This window comes from Anas acuta, chromosome 13, assembly GCF_963932015.1.
Source record: "Anas acuta chromosome 13, bAnaAcu1.1, whole genome shotgun sequence".
Lineage (NCBI taxonomy): Eukaryota > Metazoa > Chordata > Aves > Anseriformes > Anatidae > Anas > Anas acuta.
Window position 1 is genome coordinate 3,139,647 of NC_088991.1, and position 16,856 is coordinate 3,156,502.

Consider the following 16,856-nt stretch of genomic DNA (forward strand, 5'->3'; position numbering starts at 1 on the left):
CCATATCACTGAGCCCTACATCTAAACGTCTTTTAAAGACCTCCAGGGATGGTGACTCCACCTCTTCCCTGGGCAGCCCATCCCAATGCCTAACAACCCTCTCAGTAAAGAAGTTCTTCCTAACATCCAACCTAAACCTCCCCTGGTGCAACTTTAGTCTATGGGAGAACAGACCAACCCCCACCTCGCTACAGCCTCCTTTAAGGTACCTGCAGAGAGCAATAAGGTCACCCCTGAGCCTCCTCTTCTCCAGGTTGAACAAGCCCAGCTCCCTCAACTGCTCCTCGTAGGGCTTGTTCTCCAGGCCCCTCACCAGCTTCATTGCCCTTCTCTGGACCCGCTCAAGCACCTCGATGTCCTTCTTGTAGCGAGGGGCCCAAAACTGAACACAGTACTCGAGGTGCGGCCTCACCAGAGCCGAGTACAGGGGGACGATCACCTCCCTAGCCCTGCTGGCCACGCTGTTTCTGATACAAGCCAGGATGCTGTTGGCCTTCTTGGCCACCTGAGCACACTGCTGGCTCATATTCAGCCAACTGTCAACCATCACTCCCAGGTCCTTCTCTGCCAGGCAGCTCTCCAACCACTCATCTCCCAGCCTGTAGCTCTGCTTGGGGTTATTGCGCCCCAGGTGCAGGACCCGGCACTTGGCCTTGTTGAACTTCATGCAGTTGACCTCAGCCCATCGGTGCAGCCTATCCGGATCCTCCTGCAGAGCCTTCCTACCCTCGAGCAGATCGACACATGCGCATAGCTTGGTGTCATCTGCAAACATACTGAGGGTGCACTCAATGCCCTCATCCAGATCATCGATAAAGATATTAAAGAGGACTGGCCCCAGTACTGAGCCCTGGGGGACGCCACTAGTAACCGGCCTCCAACTGGACTTGACTCCGTTTACCACGACTCTTTGGGCCTGGCTACCCAGCCAGTTTCTAACCCAACGAAGCGTGCACCAGTCCAAGCCAAGAGCAGCCAGTTTCTTGAGGAGAATGCTGTGGGAAATGGTGTCAAATGCCTTGCTGAAGTCAAGATAGACCACATCCACAGCCCTTCCCTCATCCACCCAGCGTGTCACTTTGTCATAGAAGGAGATCAGGTTCGTCAAGCAGGACCTGCCTTTCATAAACCCATGCTGACTGGGCCTGATCGCCTGCTTGCCCTGCAAGTGCCGCATGATGACTCTCAAGAGGATCTTCTCCATGAGTTTCCCTGGCACTGAGGTCAAACTGACAGGCCTGTAGTTCCCCGGGTCTGCCCTCTGGCCCTTCTTGTAGATGGGCGTCACGTTTGCTAGCCACCAGTCAACTGGGACCTCCCCCGATAGCCAGGACTGCTGATAAATGATGGTAAGCAGCTTGGCCAGTTCCTCTGCCAGTTCTCTCAGTACCCTTGGGTGGATCCCGTCCGGCCCCATTGACTTGCGTACACCCAAGTGCTGTAGCAGGTCGCCAACCATTTCTTCGTGGATAGTGAGGGCCACATTCTGCTCCCCATTCCCTTCCACCAGCTCAGGGTACTGGGTATCCAGAGAACAACTGCTCTTGCAGTCTTTCACTAAAGATAGGCAAAGAAGGCATTGAGCACCTCCGCCTTTTCCTCATCTCTTGTAACTAAGTTTCCCCCCACATCCAGTAAAGGATGGAGATTCTCCTTAGTCCTCCTTTTTGTGTTGATGTATTTATAAAAATGCTTTTTGTTATCTTTAACGGCAGTAGCCAGACTGAGCTCCAGATGAGCTTTGGCCTTTCTAATTTTGTCCTACACATCTTTACAACATCCTTATAATCCTTCTGAGTGGCCTGCCCTCTTTTCTAAAGATCATAAACCCTCTTTTTTTTTCTTTTTTTTTTTTTTTTTCTCCCTAAGCTCTAGCCACAGTTCTCTGTTCAGCCAGGCCGGTCTTTTTCCACGCTGGCTGGTCTTTGGGCACATGGGGACAGACTGCTCCTGAGCTTTTAAGATTTCCTTCCTGAGGTGTGCCCAGCCTTCCTGGACTCCTCTGCCCTTCAGAACTGCCTTCCAAGGGACTCTGCCAACCAGTGTCCTGAGCATCACAAACTCTGCCCTCCAGAAGTCTAAGACAGCAGTTTTACTGGTCCCCCTCCTGACTTCGCCAAGAATAGAGAACTCCACCATTTCATGGTCGCTCTGCCCAAGACAGCTCCCGACCACCACATCTCCCACCACTCCTTCTCTGTTTGTGAACAGAAGGTCCAGCGGGGCACCTCCCCTGGCAGGCTCACTAACCAGCTGCGTCAGGAAGCTAGCTTCCACACTCTCCAGAAACCTTCCAGACTTATGCACTGAAATCCTACAGGTGTCCTATAGGGAAGAATAAAATGAGCACCCTGGGCAAAGAACTTCGCCCTTTATACACCATGAACTGAAGTAGCAGTTACTAGAAACCACAAGTAGTTTTCATTGCTTTAGGTGAAGCTTAATGTGACCTGCAGGCAAGGCTAGATGGGCTGTCATCCCCCAGAACACACAATTTCCTATAAAGTGCCCCTGCAGAATGATACTTGGGTGAAGGAGCTTATGTTCTGAGTTTAAAAACCTTTTAAAGTGAATCCTTTTTATGGAGCAGTGATTTTCATGGTTCAGTTTATTCTGAACCGTCATGTTACACAGGATGACAGCAGAAGCTGTCCTTTCTGAAAGACTAAGTGGCTCGCAGCTGGCATTCGGATATAAAGTGACTCAGAAAATACTTTTTCTGAATTAGTCTAAGAAAAACTCTCATATTTCGAACTTTAAAAGACAAAGGTACTCAAGGAAAAGGAGGCTTTTTCACTATTTTTCACTATTTGCTTATTCACTGTATTTGACTACTCATATCTCTGCATCCAGTCACTGTGTATCACACCCAACAGAACCTTAAGGTTTCTGCAAAGCCATTCCTTAACTTTTTTTATTCTTTAAGAGTTATATACTGAATCACAATATGGAGGAAAAAATGGGGAGATGATGAAATGGATGAGAAAAGTTTCAATCGTGTGTTTTTGTATTCAAAGTGAACGTTGAAATGTAGAACATCGAAAATAAATTCCTTAACTTTAGGTTTGAATGAGGAGAGGCTTGTTGACAGGTCTAGTCATGCCCAGAACGTGTCTATTTTTGGAACAGCAGCGTACTGTACCTACGAGTGAGAGTAATCAGACAGGTACTGTTTCTCTTTAATTGATGAATTATTAATTGACAGGCTAAGCAAATGTGCTTAACATCAATAAGACACTTAATGGCCGTGGGTGTATTGTCCTAAGCTTCACTTAAGGGTTTCAGTGACTTTTCCATCTTAATGGCAAAAAGGCATGTGTTAATAGACTTGGTATTTGAAACTGCAAGGAGGAAGCTCTTTGATTTTGTTCAGAAGTGTACCAGAGGCCGCTTCTGAAGTTTTCAGGTGAAACGAACCAAATACTGTGTTATTGTCAGTTAAGAGGCTCAGAGGACAAGACCAACACAGAAGGTGGAGGCTTAAAGTACAAAGACTGATTTCTGAAAGCTAATCATTATAAACAGATAATGAAGTCTGGGGGGAAAAATCTCCAGTCACAGCATTTTGTTATACTTGAGTCACAGCTACAGAACAGCAACGTGAACATCACTTTTCATTGATCACCAAACACAATGCGTAAGAAGCTGAAATTACTTGTCTCAAAACATGGTGGTGCTTCCTCCTGGGAGGAGAAAACTCCCATCCAGACCTCTATGTGAAGTCAAAAGGCTGTCGTCGTTGGACAAACATCTTCTCTGGCTTTTTGTCTCTCTTCAAATGGAGCCTTTTGTTTTGTTTCATACTGTGGTGACTGGTAGTGATCGAATGTCTGAGGTAGCTGATGTATGTGAATGTGAGTTGCAGTTGTAGCTTGGTAGCTTTTAGTCCCAATTCTGTGCTTCACTTGGCTCTGCAGAGCTAGGGACCTCCACTACCTTTACTATCTCTGGTCTTGACAGTAGAGTGTAAGCACACAAAATATTGTGGGATTTAACTCTTGGAATACTTTGATGTAGAGAAGAAAATAAAATAATAAAAAAAACTAAAATGCCAAGCTTGTCATTTATTCTAGAATAAAAGAAAAACTCAGACTGGAAGTATAATCCTGCTGCTCTGGAGGCTAGGAGAGATGATGTCTTGCTCAAAGCAGGGGCTGTCTTTGAAGTTCTCCATTTATTCTTTTGTGGCTGCAAACTAAAAGGACACTGTAAAAGTATCTTCCAAACCTTGCTTCCTGCAGGAATACAGTTAAAACTTTCTGGAAACACTCAGTAGTGCTTGCAATTAACCTACCAGTCACTGCAGGATGCAGAACATAGATCACAAACTCGCAGCAGGTTATTTTCTTGGAGTACATCCAGCTCCAAATAGCACTTGTAGGAGTTGGTGCACTCCCTAAAACAGGGTGCCTCGGGGAACACTTTCCCTTCGAGAAAGTGACTGACTGGGTTGGAATGTGTGCAGATGTCAGGGGCGGCTGCTCGTTCCTCCCCAGATTCAGGTCAAGCTGCATCTTGAGTTTTAGTAAGGCTTGAGTTGAGGGCTACTTCTTATGAATGGACATCCTCAGTTCAGTTACTGTAGGGAGAATGTGGGTTCTCTCCTTGGCTACCCTCTCTTTTGTAAAACTGACAGTACTTTAATGCAGCATTGCACAGAAGAGAGCCTACTGACTTCCTCAGGCTGGGTCAGAGGATCGTCTTAACCAGGTACTCTGAGCTGCGTGTTGTCAACCTGCCTCCCAGCAACCTCCAGAGCGACTGGGAACAAAACTGATGAGAAAGCAATAATAATGTAATTGCCAAAGCAAGGAGGAGCTTAACTTTACTACTGAAGACTTCTTTTCCCCAGATAAGTAGGACTAAACTATTTATACAGCATCCGCTGAAAGTAGCACTTTATTCCTAAGTTTTTGTGGGTGGTATCCCTCAAAGTGTTTCAAAAAAAGGAATTTTTGAGTAATACTTTTTAATTTGTTTTTATTAAAACTAGTTCATTCGGTACACACTCATCATACTTCACTAAAATCTTTTTGATTGAATCTCTTTGGATGAATATGTCATTGTTACAAAATGATCTTGTTCACTGTTGGCAGTGGGAGGTAGGGGAAGAGTAGAGCCAAAATACAGCAGAAATTATTATGAAGGCTTAAACATCAGCAGCTGTTTGAAATAAAAATCTAAGGTGCATTTCCCTCCTTCTGCCTTCCCTCCCACCCCCTTCCAGCACTGATCAGATTTATTTTGCCTTTTTTACTACAGATACCATGTTAATACTTCGAAAAACTTGTTGATTTTCAAGGCCTTTTGTAAAGATCTTATCTGTGGTCCTTTTAGCTCGTTTTTTGGCATGGGTTCAATTTTTTGAAAGTAGCAAGCCTTTGACAAGTGCAATTGAATTCCTAGGGCATGCTTGCTGTTCAGGGATGATCAGCGCAAACCAAAGGTAGTGATTCCCGTGATAATGTAACGTGCAGCCTCTAGATGTAACTTCCCACGTGTAAGGGAACGAAATCCACTGCTAATCAAGTCTGAGTATCTAATTCCAAGATGGTGTGTCCTAGGTAGACTGGCTATTAGCACTAGCCTGCAGCTGTCTCTTCTAGCACTTTAAAGGCAATAAAATACAGTCAGCCCCACTTTTCCTTTGTCCCTGCTAAATGCTCTGAGAGAATACTGCCATTGTGATCTCTGTATCACTGTAAGCTTGCTCTTTCACAGCAGGGTACAGTTTGATCGTCTTCTCTGGGAAGTGATCAATTGACAGCTGCTCTAAGGAGACCCCAAGCTCTCATTAGCAGGTAGCCAAACACTGGGCCTAGAGTATCCTACTGCTCATCTGCTGAAGGTACACAAGCAAGTTCCTGAACAGGCATCTTGGTCTCCAATTGTTAGCAGCTTTAGGGATGTCTGAAGCCATATGGATAGAAGAAAGGGGTCTCCCAGCTCACCAGCTCCTAATGCTCTTTTCTTTTGGGGAGTGACTTGGGGATGGTTAGGACAATTGCTTTGTATTCATTGCTTCCTTGTCTAAATTGGCCTTCTCCAGAGTCACATACATTTTCCAACTTCGATTACTTGAGGCTGGAGGATAGTTTCTATCTGTATTTAGCAATACAAAGAAAGCACTGACCACACTTAGCTTTAGGTATTAAAATGCATACATGGGGTATGCTGATGCTACAGGCATAAACAAATGATGAAACAGCTCTAACTAGAAGAACCTTGGAGCTATGATACTTGGTCCAAGAACTGAAAGAATGGCAAAAAAAATCCCCAGACATCTACCAAGCTCCAAGTGAGTTAGGTCTTGTTCTGACAGTGAAGAGGGTGTGTACTGCTTCAGATAACATCTCAACACAATATTGCTGTGCACAGCCTCTATTCTTTTCAACACATACACTTGCTTAATCTTGGGTATTAATTTAGTGCTTTCTGTCGTTTCAAAATAGACCACAGAGAGATTGTTAGATTCATCTGAGCTGCTGTTCTATTTTGTCTCCTTTCTCGGAGGAAGAAGTGGAGTGCTGTTCACGGGTGGTCTGCTTCATGTGCACACCACATGAAGGTGCAGTTGTCAGTGTCAAATGAGTGACTTCCACTAAGGGACTGAAGCTTCCTCTGTTGCGTGTTGTGTAGACAAAGGTGAGGAGTAGGACGTGTTCTGAGGAGTTAGTCTGGAGCCTGTGTCTTTATTCCGTTTCCTTACCCAGGAAAGGATTAGAGACGTGCTGCCGGAGCGGGCGGCGCTGTGGCTGTAATACTTGGCTCGCGGGCAGGTGAGGCTTACAGCCTGGCTGACAGTTAGCCCGAGGTTTGTGTTACATTTGGACGTGGTTATAGAAAGTGGAAACATCTAACACCTGTCACTTGGGAAAGGTCCTAAATGACTAGTAAATCTTAACCTGTAATGGGTGCCATATGGCACTCTTTATTTGCATCTGGAAAAAATCAGGAAGCCTCTAGAGGCTAGTGATTAGAGGCATGTATGTAAAATTCAAATAAAACTGAGACTTCCTGGAAAGCAAAGTGGCTTACTGTATGCTGCTGCTGTCTGAATGTCAGGTGTCTCAGTGCTAGAGTTAGCTGCAGAAACGCGTAACTGGACAGGCGAAGATGAAGGCATGCTTAAATGAAACTGGTCCCCTACACTGCAGTGTACATGTTTAAGGAGTTTGGTTATGGTCTGCATATAAGCCAGAGGGTGCTTTGATGTGAGTTTTTAATGTTCACATCAATATATGGTAAACTAAGCCAACAGAAATGCAGTCCTGACTTCATCTCTTGCGTACTGTGGCTGTTTCCCCACATCGTGCATGTTCATGCTCAGACTTTCCCAGTATGTAAAGGTGCAACCTCAGTGCAAGTTTTTATTTCTTGAAGTCTTAGCTGTGGAGCTGTCATCAAGGACTTATTTCCAGTGTATTCATGGAAAAAACGTTTCCTTGTATGTGTGGTATGGAGTAAAAACAAAGGCAATGAATTTAAAGCAGCTGTTAGGATCTTTTTTTGGTTGGTTCCAATGTCTTTTAAATTGCTTCCAGGAAAGAACAGAATCAGAGTTGAGCATTTAGAACTGAAATCAGAAGTAGCAAAGTGTGGGCTGCCTACAGAGGAGGTATGTCATCCGCCCCTTCCCAAAATCTCCAATTGCGAAACTGAAAGCTGAAGAGCTGCTTTGTTTAAGGTGTTTCTCTACCCAACCCCTCTGTTCAGAGGTTTGGGCAGGTGCTGCAGTGCCTGCTGAGCAAGGAAATGGGTACGGCATCTGTGGGCTCATGTACTTGAAGGCAAAGTGGGTAGAAAAGACCATCTGCTAGTTTGTGTTCTGTCTTAATTTCTCTCCGCTTGCACTCTTTTTACCAGCTGTGTACTTGTCAAATCGAAACACAGCAGCGCATCTCCGGGTGGCAGCATAAAGGCGGTACTTAACCTGAGCAGCCACGTAAGGACACTTTCACAAATTCTTACAGCAGGGTTGGGGTGTTTGGAGAGTTGAGTTCATAAGGATAGAAGTACAAGTACTTGGCTTTTCAGGTGTCTTCAGTCTCACATTTGAAATGTTTGTGAGATGGGCAGTGAAACTTGATGTGATTATTTTACTTTCTGTGTGTCCCACCCGGTGAACACACTGCACTGAAGCCCGCTTGCTCTGTAAGTCTTACAGGCCCCAGAAATCCGAGTTCTGAGAAGCGGTGAGAACTGTCCGGATGCTTTTCTTTGCCTACAGTTGAGTGCAAGTCTGGCAGCACTCATTAAAGCAGGGTGGCAACTATCATTTTCTTTTATTTTCTTTTAGAAAATGAGAATGAGCTACTGTGAGTTGTGAGGGCCGGCTGTTCAAACTCTGCTTGAAGGGTTTGCACCTGGGGAGTTCTCGGCTTTCCTCCTCTTAGAGCTAAGTGTGGAGAAATGGAGCAAGGTCTGGGAGCTGACCGCATGCCCCACTCGCTTTCTGTCCTGGTCTGGGTTCAGGAACCAAACACTGGTTTACAGATTGCAGTGCCCCCTGCTTCTGGGGGATAACCTCTGTGCACATTTGCCCATTGCTTTCACATTTTTTTGTTTAAAAAAGGGAGGTGGAAAGCCCTAACTTCTGGAAGGGTAAGGATTGTTTCTGTGTAAGCTTTCCCCTGCTGACTTGCATCCTTCTGCAGCTTGCTGGAGAGGAATCGTTCCCCTGTTTGTCTGATTCTAGCCGTGCTCAGCAGTTCAGGCACTGGGACAGCCTGCTTCTACTCAGCGTGTTTGCTGACCGAGTCTCTTGTGCAGCAGCAGCTGCTGCTGTGCGGCAGGTCACTTGACCAGCCCAAATCTGCAGGTGAGTGATTCTCTAGATCTCTTCTCTGAGCTGTCCTTAGGAGCTTCCAGGAAAGGGAGGGGAGTGTGGTGCTTGCAGGGAAGTCTCCTTTACATGGAAAAAGTCTTCGTGGGCAAATAATTACAATTTGGGGTGTGATGGAAGTTATACAAGCTTTGGGCTTGAATTCAGTAAAAAGGCTGAGTCTGTAAATTGGTGGTGGCTTTTTGTGGTGGCAATCCTTACATGTCACTACTGCTTTAAAAGCAGCAAAGACAATATAAGTGTTCAGGTGTCTAAATAGTAAACCTAATATTGCCTCTTAAGAGGAGAAAAGAGGGTTGTAATCAGTTCGACATCTCAATCTGTTTAACCTGCCTTTGTCATGATTTCTGACTGTTTTCAGTCTCAGTGGCCAGAGCTATGGCTACTACAGCTAAGAACCTGGTCTGCAAGTTTGAACAGATACTGTATTGTGCAGACTTCAAAGAAAGATGGTGCCTCAAGGTGTAATGGGTTCAGTTATGCTTCAGAAGTTCCCTTAATTTAAGTAAAAAGCTGGTCAAGAACTTCTGTAAACATGTGCTTTGACTTGCATTTTAGATCAGGATGCATATTCTCTTACTATCGTTAGGTAGGCAAAATGAGGAAAATGATTACTTAAAAGTATGTAATGATACACTTTGAAATCAGTTTTGCTTTAGAAATGTTGTTGCTTATAAAGACGATACTTCAGTGAAAAAAAAAAGAGTGGCCAGCTGAGTTCTGGAACTGTGAGGTGTTGTGCTGCCATGGCTGACTTGATGGTTAAGCACTCAGATCTGTGAGATCTGCAGACTTGTACTCTTGTTAAACCTAAAGAGCATGTATGTGGAAATCATAATTAGAACTCACAAAAGCAGCTTTAATTCTACTTGTCAAATCCCCACAAACCCTTTTGTTTCTCAGTTATATTCATGTCCAGGCAAGTGAAAGGAAAGCTCAACTTGCTGAAGATAAATGGTGAAATCTTTGACCTGGCTGAGCAGTAAATCCTTAGCTAGATAACTGTGGAGGTGTTTTGTTACACAGATCTTGGCAAGCTAATAGATGTGAGTATATGTTCTTCAGGACCACCACCAAAATTAAGCTTAATCTTTGTGTGGAATGTCAAGGCTGAGTTTCTTTGCCCATGTAAATAGAGGTATAAATAATTGAATTTGGAACTTTTGCATGGATACAGCAGGGTAAGTATGGGAGCCTTTCTCATAGGGCAAAGATGTTTGTAATGTGCTTTTTTATATGTTGACTTCACCATTTTTAATCAATTAGTCTTGGTATTGATAAAGTACAAATATTTATGCTCCCTTTTTTTTTTCCAGTATTAAAACATTCTGATGTTCCTGTCTGGGGAAGCTGCCGTGCCTCGGTGCAGAGGGTAATAACGGTGTTTAGGCACTGGAGCAGCTGGAAGAACTGCAGGAGATGCAGGATTTGTCCCATTGCATAGAAGCTTCCTTCTAGGAACAGGGCTTCCACAAGTGAAAATAGCTTTTACCAACTTTAAATTGTGGCCAAGGGCAGGTGATGAGCAGCTGGGACTGACTTTGGGGATAAGCAGTTACTGCAGTAGTTCCATGAGCTGCAGGATGCTGTCAAACTGAGCCTTGGCCATGCCAGCTGTGTGTGCCCGAGCTAGCCTGGTGTTGTAGCAGTGCCAGGAAATGAGTGTATTTTCCCCATATATGTGATCTAGAGACAGATGTAGTCAATTGTGACTAGAAGATCTCAAAACCATAGATTTTAGCCAAATTAATACTTCCACTGTTTCTCCCAGCTCCTGTTCCTCTTCAGCTACAAAAAATGTTGTGGGCACAATGCATGCTGAGGGAGCACTCGAGGGGTTTGATGTACCTTTTGTTCTTCTGGCTCTGGGCTTAGTGGCTTGACACGACTATCAGAACACAAGGCAGTGTTTCAGTCAGCTCTTTTTCTTTGCTTTCCTCTCTAAAGCAAGTAGTACTGTTTTTAATTCTTACTGCCTGATCAGTTTGCAGTCTCACTGCAAACTAACGGCTAGTCATGTGTTGCTGGCAAATATTGAAGGGAGAGACCTAAATCTGAGGCTGTTAATAATAAAAGCGGGACTGTGACACATAACAAGTGCTTCTTACAGCGCTTGGAAGGAAGGGGAAGCATCAAGCCTGAAGTATTTGGTCATCAATGTGTCCATCTTGAGGCTGAGACTACATCTTTCAAGAACACTACTTCATTCCCTGAGCAGCTCTGCAGTTCAGCCTGCTGCAGGTAGCAGAATGGCTCAACCACACCAGCCTGGCCCAAGTGCTTCTGTTATTCCTGTGCTTTGTTGCAGGTGTGGAAAGAGCTGTGATTTTCATGTTCAAGAGCAGTTATGGGAGACAGTCCATGGGTGTGTGCCCTGCATGGGAGGGAGCCCTTGGAGCTGAATTGCTTTTGAATGGTTTTGTGATTGGTTCTTCCTTTGGCCGTTCCTATAAATGAGAGTCTTGGTAAAACCAAACTACAGACTTAAGCATAAGCGTTCAAGTAAATTCTCGAGAGGTCATTATTAAAAAACAACTGTGCGAACATGCAATTACAGGAGATGAACTGCAACTGCTGCGCAGTCTGGCTTGAGTGTCTATCAACTGTTTAGCTTTTGCTGCTTGCTCTCTGCTCCTTCACAAACTGGAGCATTGTTCCACAGCTCAGTTAAGCTCCTGTGATCTAAGTATGTGTCAGACTTTTTGAAATGGAGAATTTTGGCCAATTTCTCCTAGGCAGAACTTGATTTCAGTGACTTGTGTGCATCTTTTCCCTGCTGGAGGGCACTCTTCTCACCTGTCAAGGTGGCTTACGACATAGTGGTGTCAAGTAACTGCACGGTTCCCTTCAGGACAACATCTGTTTGTGAAGCTGGTTTGTGCACGTTAATCCCCACAGATGCTTCGTGCTGAAGCTCAGTGCTCCTTGAAATCAGGAAGGAAATCTTAGTGCATTGCAGGCCACAGCAGCGTTTCACACCAGTGGATACCCACTATCAGTTTGATTCCTCCTTGACCTCTTGCCACCACCAGAACTGAGCTGTCCAGAAACCACGCAGGCTGTTGGTATAAACTGTAGTGCTAGGGAGGTAAAGTAACGTGGCTGTGCTCTTTGAGAAATGGAAGAGCTTATCGCACAGGAAACTCATTCGTGATAAAAGAATACATAAGGGGGATGGAAAGGAGCTGAGGAATTGCTCAGCTTATAAATGCTGAGCCTGGGCTTTGTTTCTTTCTCTTCTCTAGCTGCTTGAGCTATGGATTGAGAAATCATTTGTAAGCAGTTTTGATTATTTCAGAACACCTGTAATTGTTTACAAAGACACCACCTCCATTCACTAACTGCTTCTGTAAGAAGTTACACCTTCTATTCATTATCAACTTCTGATGTGTAAATTTCAAGTTCTGTCGAACAACTAGCATCTCTCCCTATATCTGACTTTTACAGTAGAAAGAGCATTAAATTCTTGTTGAATAACAATGGCCAAGTGCTAATGTGTAATTTAGATACTGATGCATTCTTCAGCTTGTGGGTTTTTTAGGTTATTTTTTTCCCCCTACACCCCCTTCCTCCCCCTGCTGCCAAGTACCTTACTGCCCTGCAGCTGCGTGGCTGTAATGGTGAATCACTCCCAAAGCACAGTTACACCTCCCATCTATCTGCCTCAGTAGTTGTTACTAATGTGTTGACTAACTGTTGTTACTTCGATTCTGCCTCGTGTAAAATCAGGGTAATCTGTCTGAAGCCATCGAGCAGCCCTCTATAACTTTTATTAACTTGTTCTTAGTAGTCCATAAAAACAATTTGCCTTTCCCTTCACAGGTTTAGGAAGTCCCAAGTTGCAGATCTCTCCAGGAATAGCATCATCTGTCTTGTGTGTGTTTTGTTTGTTTATATGGTTGTGAATGGCAGCTGGGAGGTGGGGAGGGAGTGGGGAGGCTGAAATTGCCTTGTAACTGACATCTCTGGGCTTGATGAGAAGAGGGGAATGTGCCTAATGCTCAAGGCAGTTTTCCAGCCAAAACAAATCTTGATAACTTAGGTTTATTCATTCCAGTGAGCAAACTGTTACAAACGTGTGGCCAAGAGTAAGAAGTGACTTTGATTTCAAATGTGTACCTCTTCAAACTGGAAAACAAACCAAAAAATAAAAAAACAGTTCTGTTGGTGGCATAAAGCAATTTTTTTCAGTCCACGTAAGACACAAAAGACTGAGCTTGTTCTGGAAGAATTATCCTTTGACTAGAAAACCAATACCATCCCTCCTTTTATGCCCTAATGAAAAGAGCTTGCTGTCTACACACTAGTTCAATGGGGGAGAAGCTGTCAGGAAAATCCAATGAAAGGATTAGCTCAACTTGAATAGATTAATTAGAGCCCTTGATTGTGTCCTGCTATGCAAAAGTCACAGCAAAGGAAATGGCAATGATAGTGAGTTCATCCTCACAGGTACAGGAGGGGTTGTCAGTGGGCACACAGTAGGCAAGAAGCAGGTCTAAGAAGTTGTGGTCTGTCTGACAAGCTGTATCCATTTGTTGTCCATCCTCCTGTAGTTGAAAACTAAAAGATTTTAATGGTCATGGAGCTTATACGATCAAATCTTTATGATCAAGCCACAATTCATTATTCCATCCAATATCTTAGCTTTCCTGTTGCATAAGGTCTACGCTGCATCCTACTGACCAGAGCTAGGATTTGAGCTAGTACTGAAGCCACAGGGGCCTTGTTCAGTTTCCTGAACCTGTCACAAATGTACCAAATGCAGCTTGGAGTTCCAGGAGCTCCACTGAGGCTTGAAGTCAATTTGTTATGTTTGAAAACACAGCAAGCTAGCTAACAGTCACTCGTTCTGATAATGAAGCTGTTACTGAGGGCAAACTACTGGCAGCGGCCATCTAAATCTTGATTTTAATGTAGGCTTTCTGTGCTTGAAATGTAGTCGCTACTGTGCATAGCACGGAGCCTGGATTTGATTCATTTTTGCATTAACGTGAGATACAGAATGAAATCTGTGATATCAGGTCTCTTGCCTGTGGCTGCAGAGTGGCTTTCAGACTTGTGCTGGCTTGTTACACAGTTTGTGTTCTCCTGTAGCACAATTCTTGTGCCTGCTTTCCCAAGTAAAAAAAAAAAAAAAAAAAAGACCTTGAGATTACTGAAAAGTCTAAACAAGAAGCAAGCTTTTATTTAGAATAGGTCATTAAGCTTCTTGGTTTTTGACTGTGCTGAGATGTTGAACTTGGTTTTTGTTAGATTGCTGTATGACCCATAAGTGGCATGAACTGATCTTGATAGTGTATGAATTCCTAGGGCTTTCTCTTCAAACTGCTTAGTTCAGAAACGTTAATGTGGTGGGGATAGAAGTTACTGCAGAATAAAAAACACAATCTGTCCAGCTACTGCTTCTGTACAGCAAGATAAGTGACTCTGCTGAGGGAATGTTGCTTGATAAGCTTGTGGGCGAATAGATTGTCCCAGGATTTAAGCCAAAAACTCCCATTGTTTGACTGTAGCGAGTATTTGGAGAGAACTTTCTGACTACAGGCTGTTTTCAGCTCCCCTTACTTCTGTTTGGGAAAGACCGCGTTCCCTTCCTGCGGGGAAAACATCTGAACCGAGTATGCAAAACAATCTGTCAAAAAGTGCTCAGTGAGTACACTTGACTCTTTGGGTGGGCGAATTGTCTAAGTTAAGTGGCTGTCCAGTGTCTGAATCCAGCCTGAATATACAAATGACTTTGGAAGACAGTCACAGGGATGTCTATTTTAAGAAAAGGAAGAAAGTCTTGTGGTAGGAGCTATGGTGATTAACACAGAACACTTTTTCTTTAAGCTAAAAATGAGATAAGGGAAAAAAGCACTCTTTAAAGTATCCTATATAGGAAGACCCGTCCTAGTAAAAAGCTGTTTTTAAGGGCACAATTTTGGGAAGGGTGCACTTTAATCTTTTGGCATCATATCCACCATTACTTATTACCAACATACACAAGAAAAATGCTTTGTCAGCTCTGTAAAGAATGAAAATCAGCACAAGTCCCTGACCATAAACAAGCTGACTTAAAGCTTGGGGCTTTGCTTCATTTTGGGATGCCCAGATTTGAGAGGGTGGAACCCAGGGTGTGTTAGACTTCCCCCCACCAGATCAGAATAAAGCTTAAGGGGAGAAGGGGAATCTTTTGGCTTTTTCATTTCTTAGGTTATAATAAAGATGGAGCCAGGCTCCTCTCACCCTGTATAGGATAAGAGGGGATGGGTACAGATTGTACCTTAGCGAACTCAGTGAGATTTGGAGGGCACGCTTCACCACAAAGGTCTTCCTTGTGCAGGGAAACTCACTGCTGCATGGCATGGCGAGACAGGTAACTTGCTCTTTGGGTTACTCTTGTACTGTGAGGCACGGGAATATTACATGTAACTAAGGTTAATCCCTTTTAAATGAAGCTTTATTAACGAGATTAATCCTAAAACTGATTCAAAAGGATCTTGTCTTTTTTAAATACACTTCTGAAAGTGAAAAGGATTGGATATGGAATTCATGGGGTAACTTGGGTTGCAGGGGGACTTCAGAAGGGCATCTGGCCAAACACCCTGCTTCAAGCAGGGTCAGCTCTGAGGTCAGGCCAGGTTACTCAGGACTTTGGTCTGATCATTGAAAACCTAAACTGTCCAGGAAGGTTCAACTTCACTTTAGGAAATAGCTCAGTAACTCCCTGATAACTGAGAATTTTGAGTTTTCATGTATGTCAAATCAAGAAACTGATTACAAAAGCTAAATGAAAGGTGTGGAGATATGTCCTAGTTGTGCTGGGTAGAACTACTGCCCATTTAAAACTTAAAGCTCTGCCTTTTGCCCCCAGCTGGTTTATCCAGGGTTCGTGTAGCTCCAGGTGAATTAAGCTACTTGGGTGCTTTCCTTCTGATGCTTGGTAATGTGTTTAGGCTAAGAGCCAGGACATTGCTAATGCCAGGTAGGTGATGGGTCATGTCTCTGGGATAATGAAGGCTCGAGTTAGTGTGGGTATACTTGAGAACTGACAAACCGGCTGCTCTCCTGCCTGCCTGAAACTTTCTCTGTACGTACTGTTCTTTGCAGGGGTTACTTGGGGTGGGGGGACCCCACACCCTCAGCTTTTCAAACTTCCAGTGTTTGTGCCGTCATCTTGGTTAGAATAATGCTGCACATGTCCTCAGAACAAGTTAAGTCCTAAAGTATGTTGGGTAGTGTATCATCTAACATTGCTTATCTTTTTCACTGAAAGAGGCTTGACAATTGTCTGTGTATTATGTACAGGTATTTTACAAAGTCTCATTTATTCCAGAAATATCTCTTCTTTAAACAGTTCACTTCTGAAATCAGCAAGGAATTGTAATGAGTATCATATGTTGAGTGGGGGAGAGTTTAAACTGAGCAAATAGAGTTACCTGATTTGCATCATCTTTGTGAATTGAGTTTCTGTATCTCCTTCCTCTGACCCCCTTAGTATCAGCATGTGCCCACATGTGAGGGAACGTGTTAGCTGGCTTGTCATTCTTGGTGGAGAGTGAATGCAACTAGATAAAATCTAGTTGTTTTTTTTTTTTAAAAAAACTTCTCAATAACTGAGCTGTGGGAGAAAGAACGAATTGGGTAGTAAGTATCTTGCCAGTAACTACTATAAATAAACTCATAAGCTTTAAGCTTGGTTAAACTCTTGTTCAAAACCTGACATCTACTGGTGGGAGCCATAAATGGACACTCAGTGCTCAGGCTATAGGTGTTGGGTTGTACCTAGCCCTAGAATAAAATGTGCTTAAGCATAGACTTAAAAATCTGTAAAATTGCCAATAAAACTGTAATGAGTTGAAGCATGTCTATTAAAAGAGGTGGTCAAAATTCCAATAGACTATTTTTGAACACATGTATAAGGTCTAGATGACAAACATTGTAGGCTTATGTTTTAGGATATCTTTTGCAGTAGTATTGTAGACTTGCTTTTTGGTCTTACAGTGATTGACATTTAGTCTTTTCTTAT

At 43.7% G+C, this 16,856-nt stretch overlaps 1 protein-coding gene and 1 long non-coding RNA gene across 4 annotated transcripts in view; both read left to right on the forward strand.

Annotated features, from left to right (window-relative positions):
• COL4A5 (collagen type IV alpha 5 chain) overlaps positions 1-16,856 on the forward strand; it is an 88,596-nt gene that overhangs the window by 7,864 nt on the left and 63,876 nt on the right. The gene's annotated exons all lie outside the window — the stretch shown is intronic.
• LOC137863737 (uncharacterized) lies at positions 1,105-16,856 on the forward strand. The gene is made up of 3 exons (XR_011101093.1): positions 1,105-8,604; positions 8,699-8,821; positions 10,162-16,856. It is a non-coding gene; the product is annotated as an uncharacterized lncRNA (long non-coding RNA).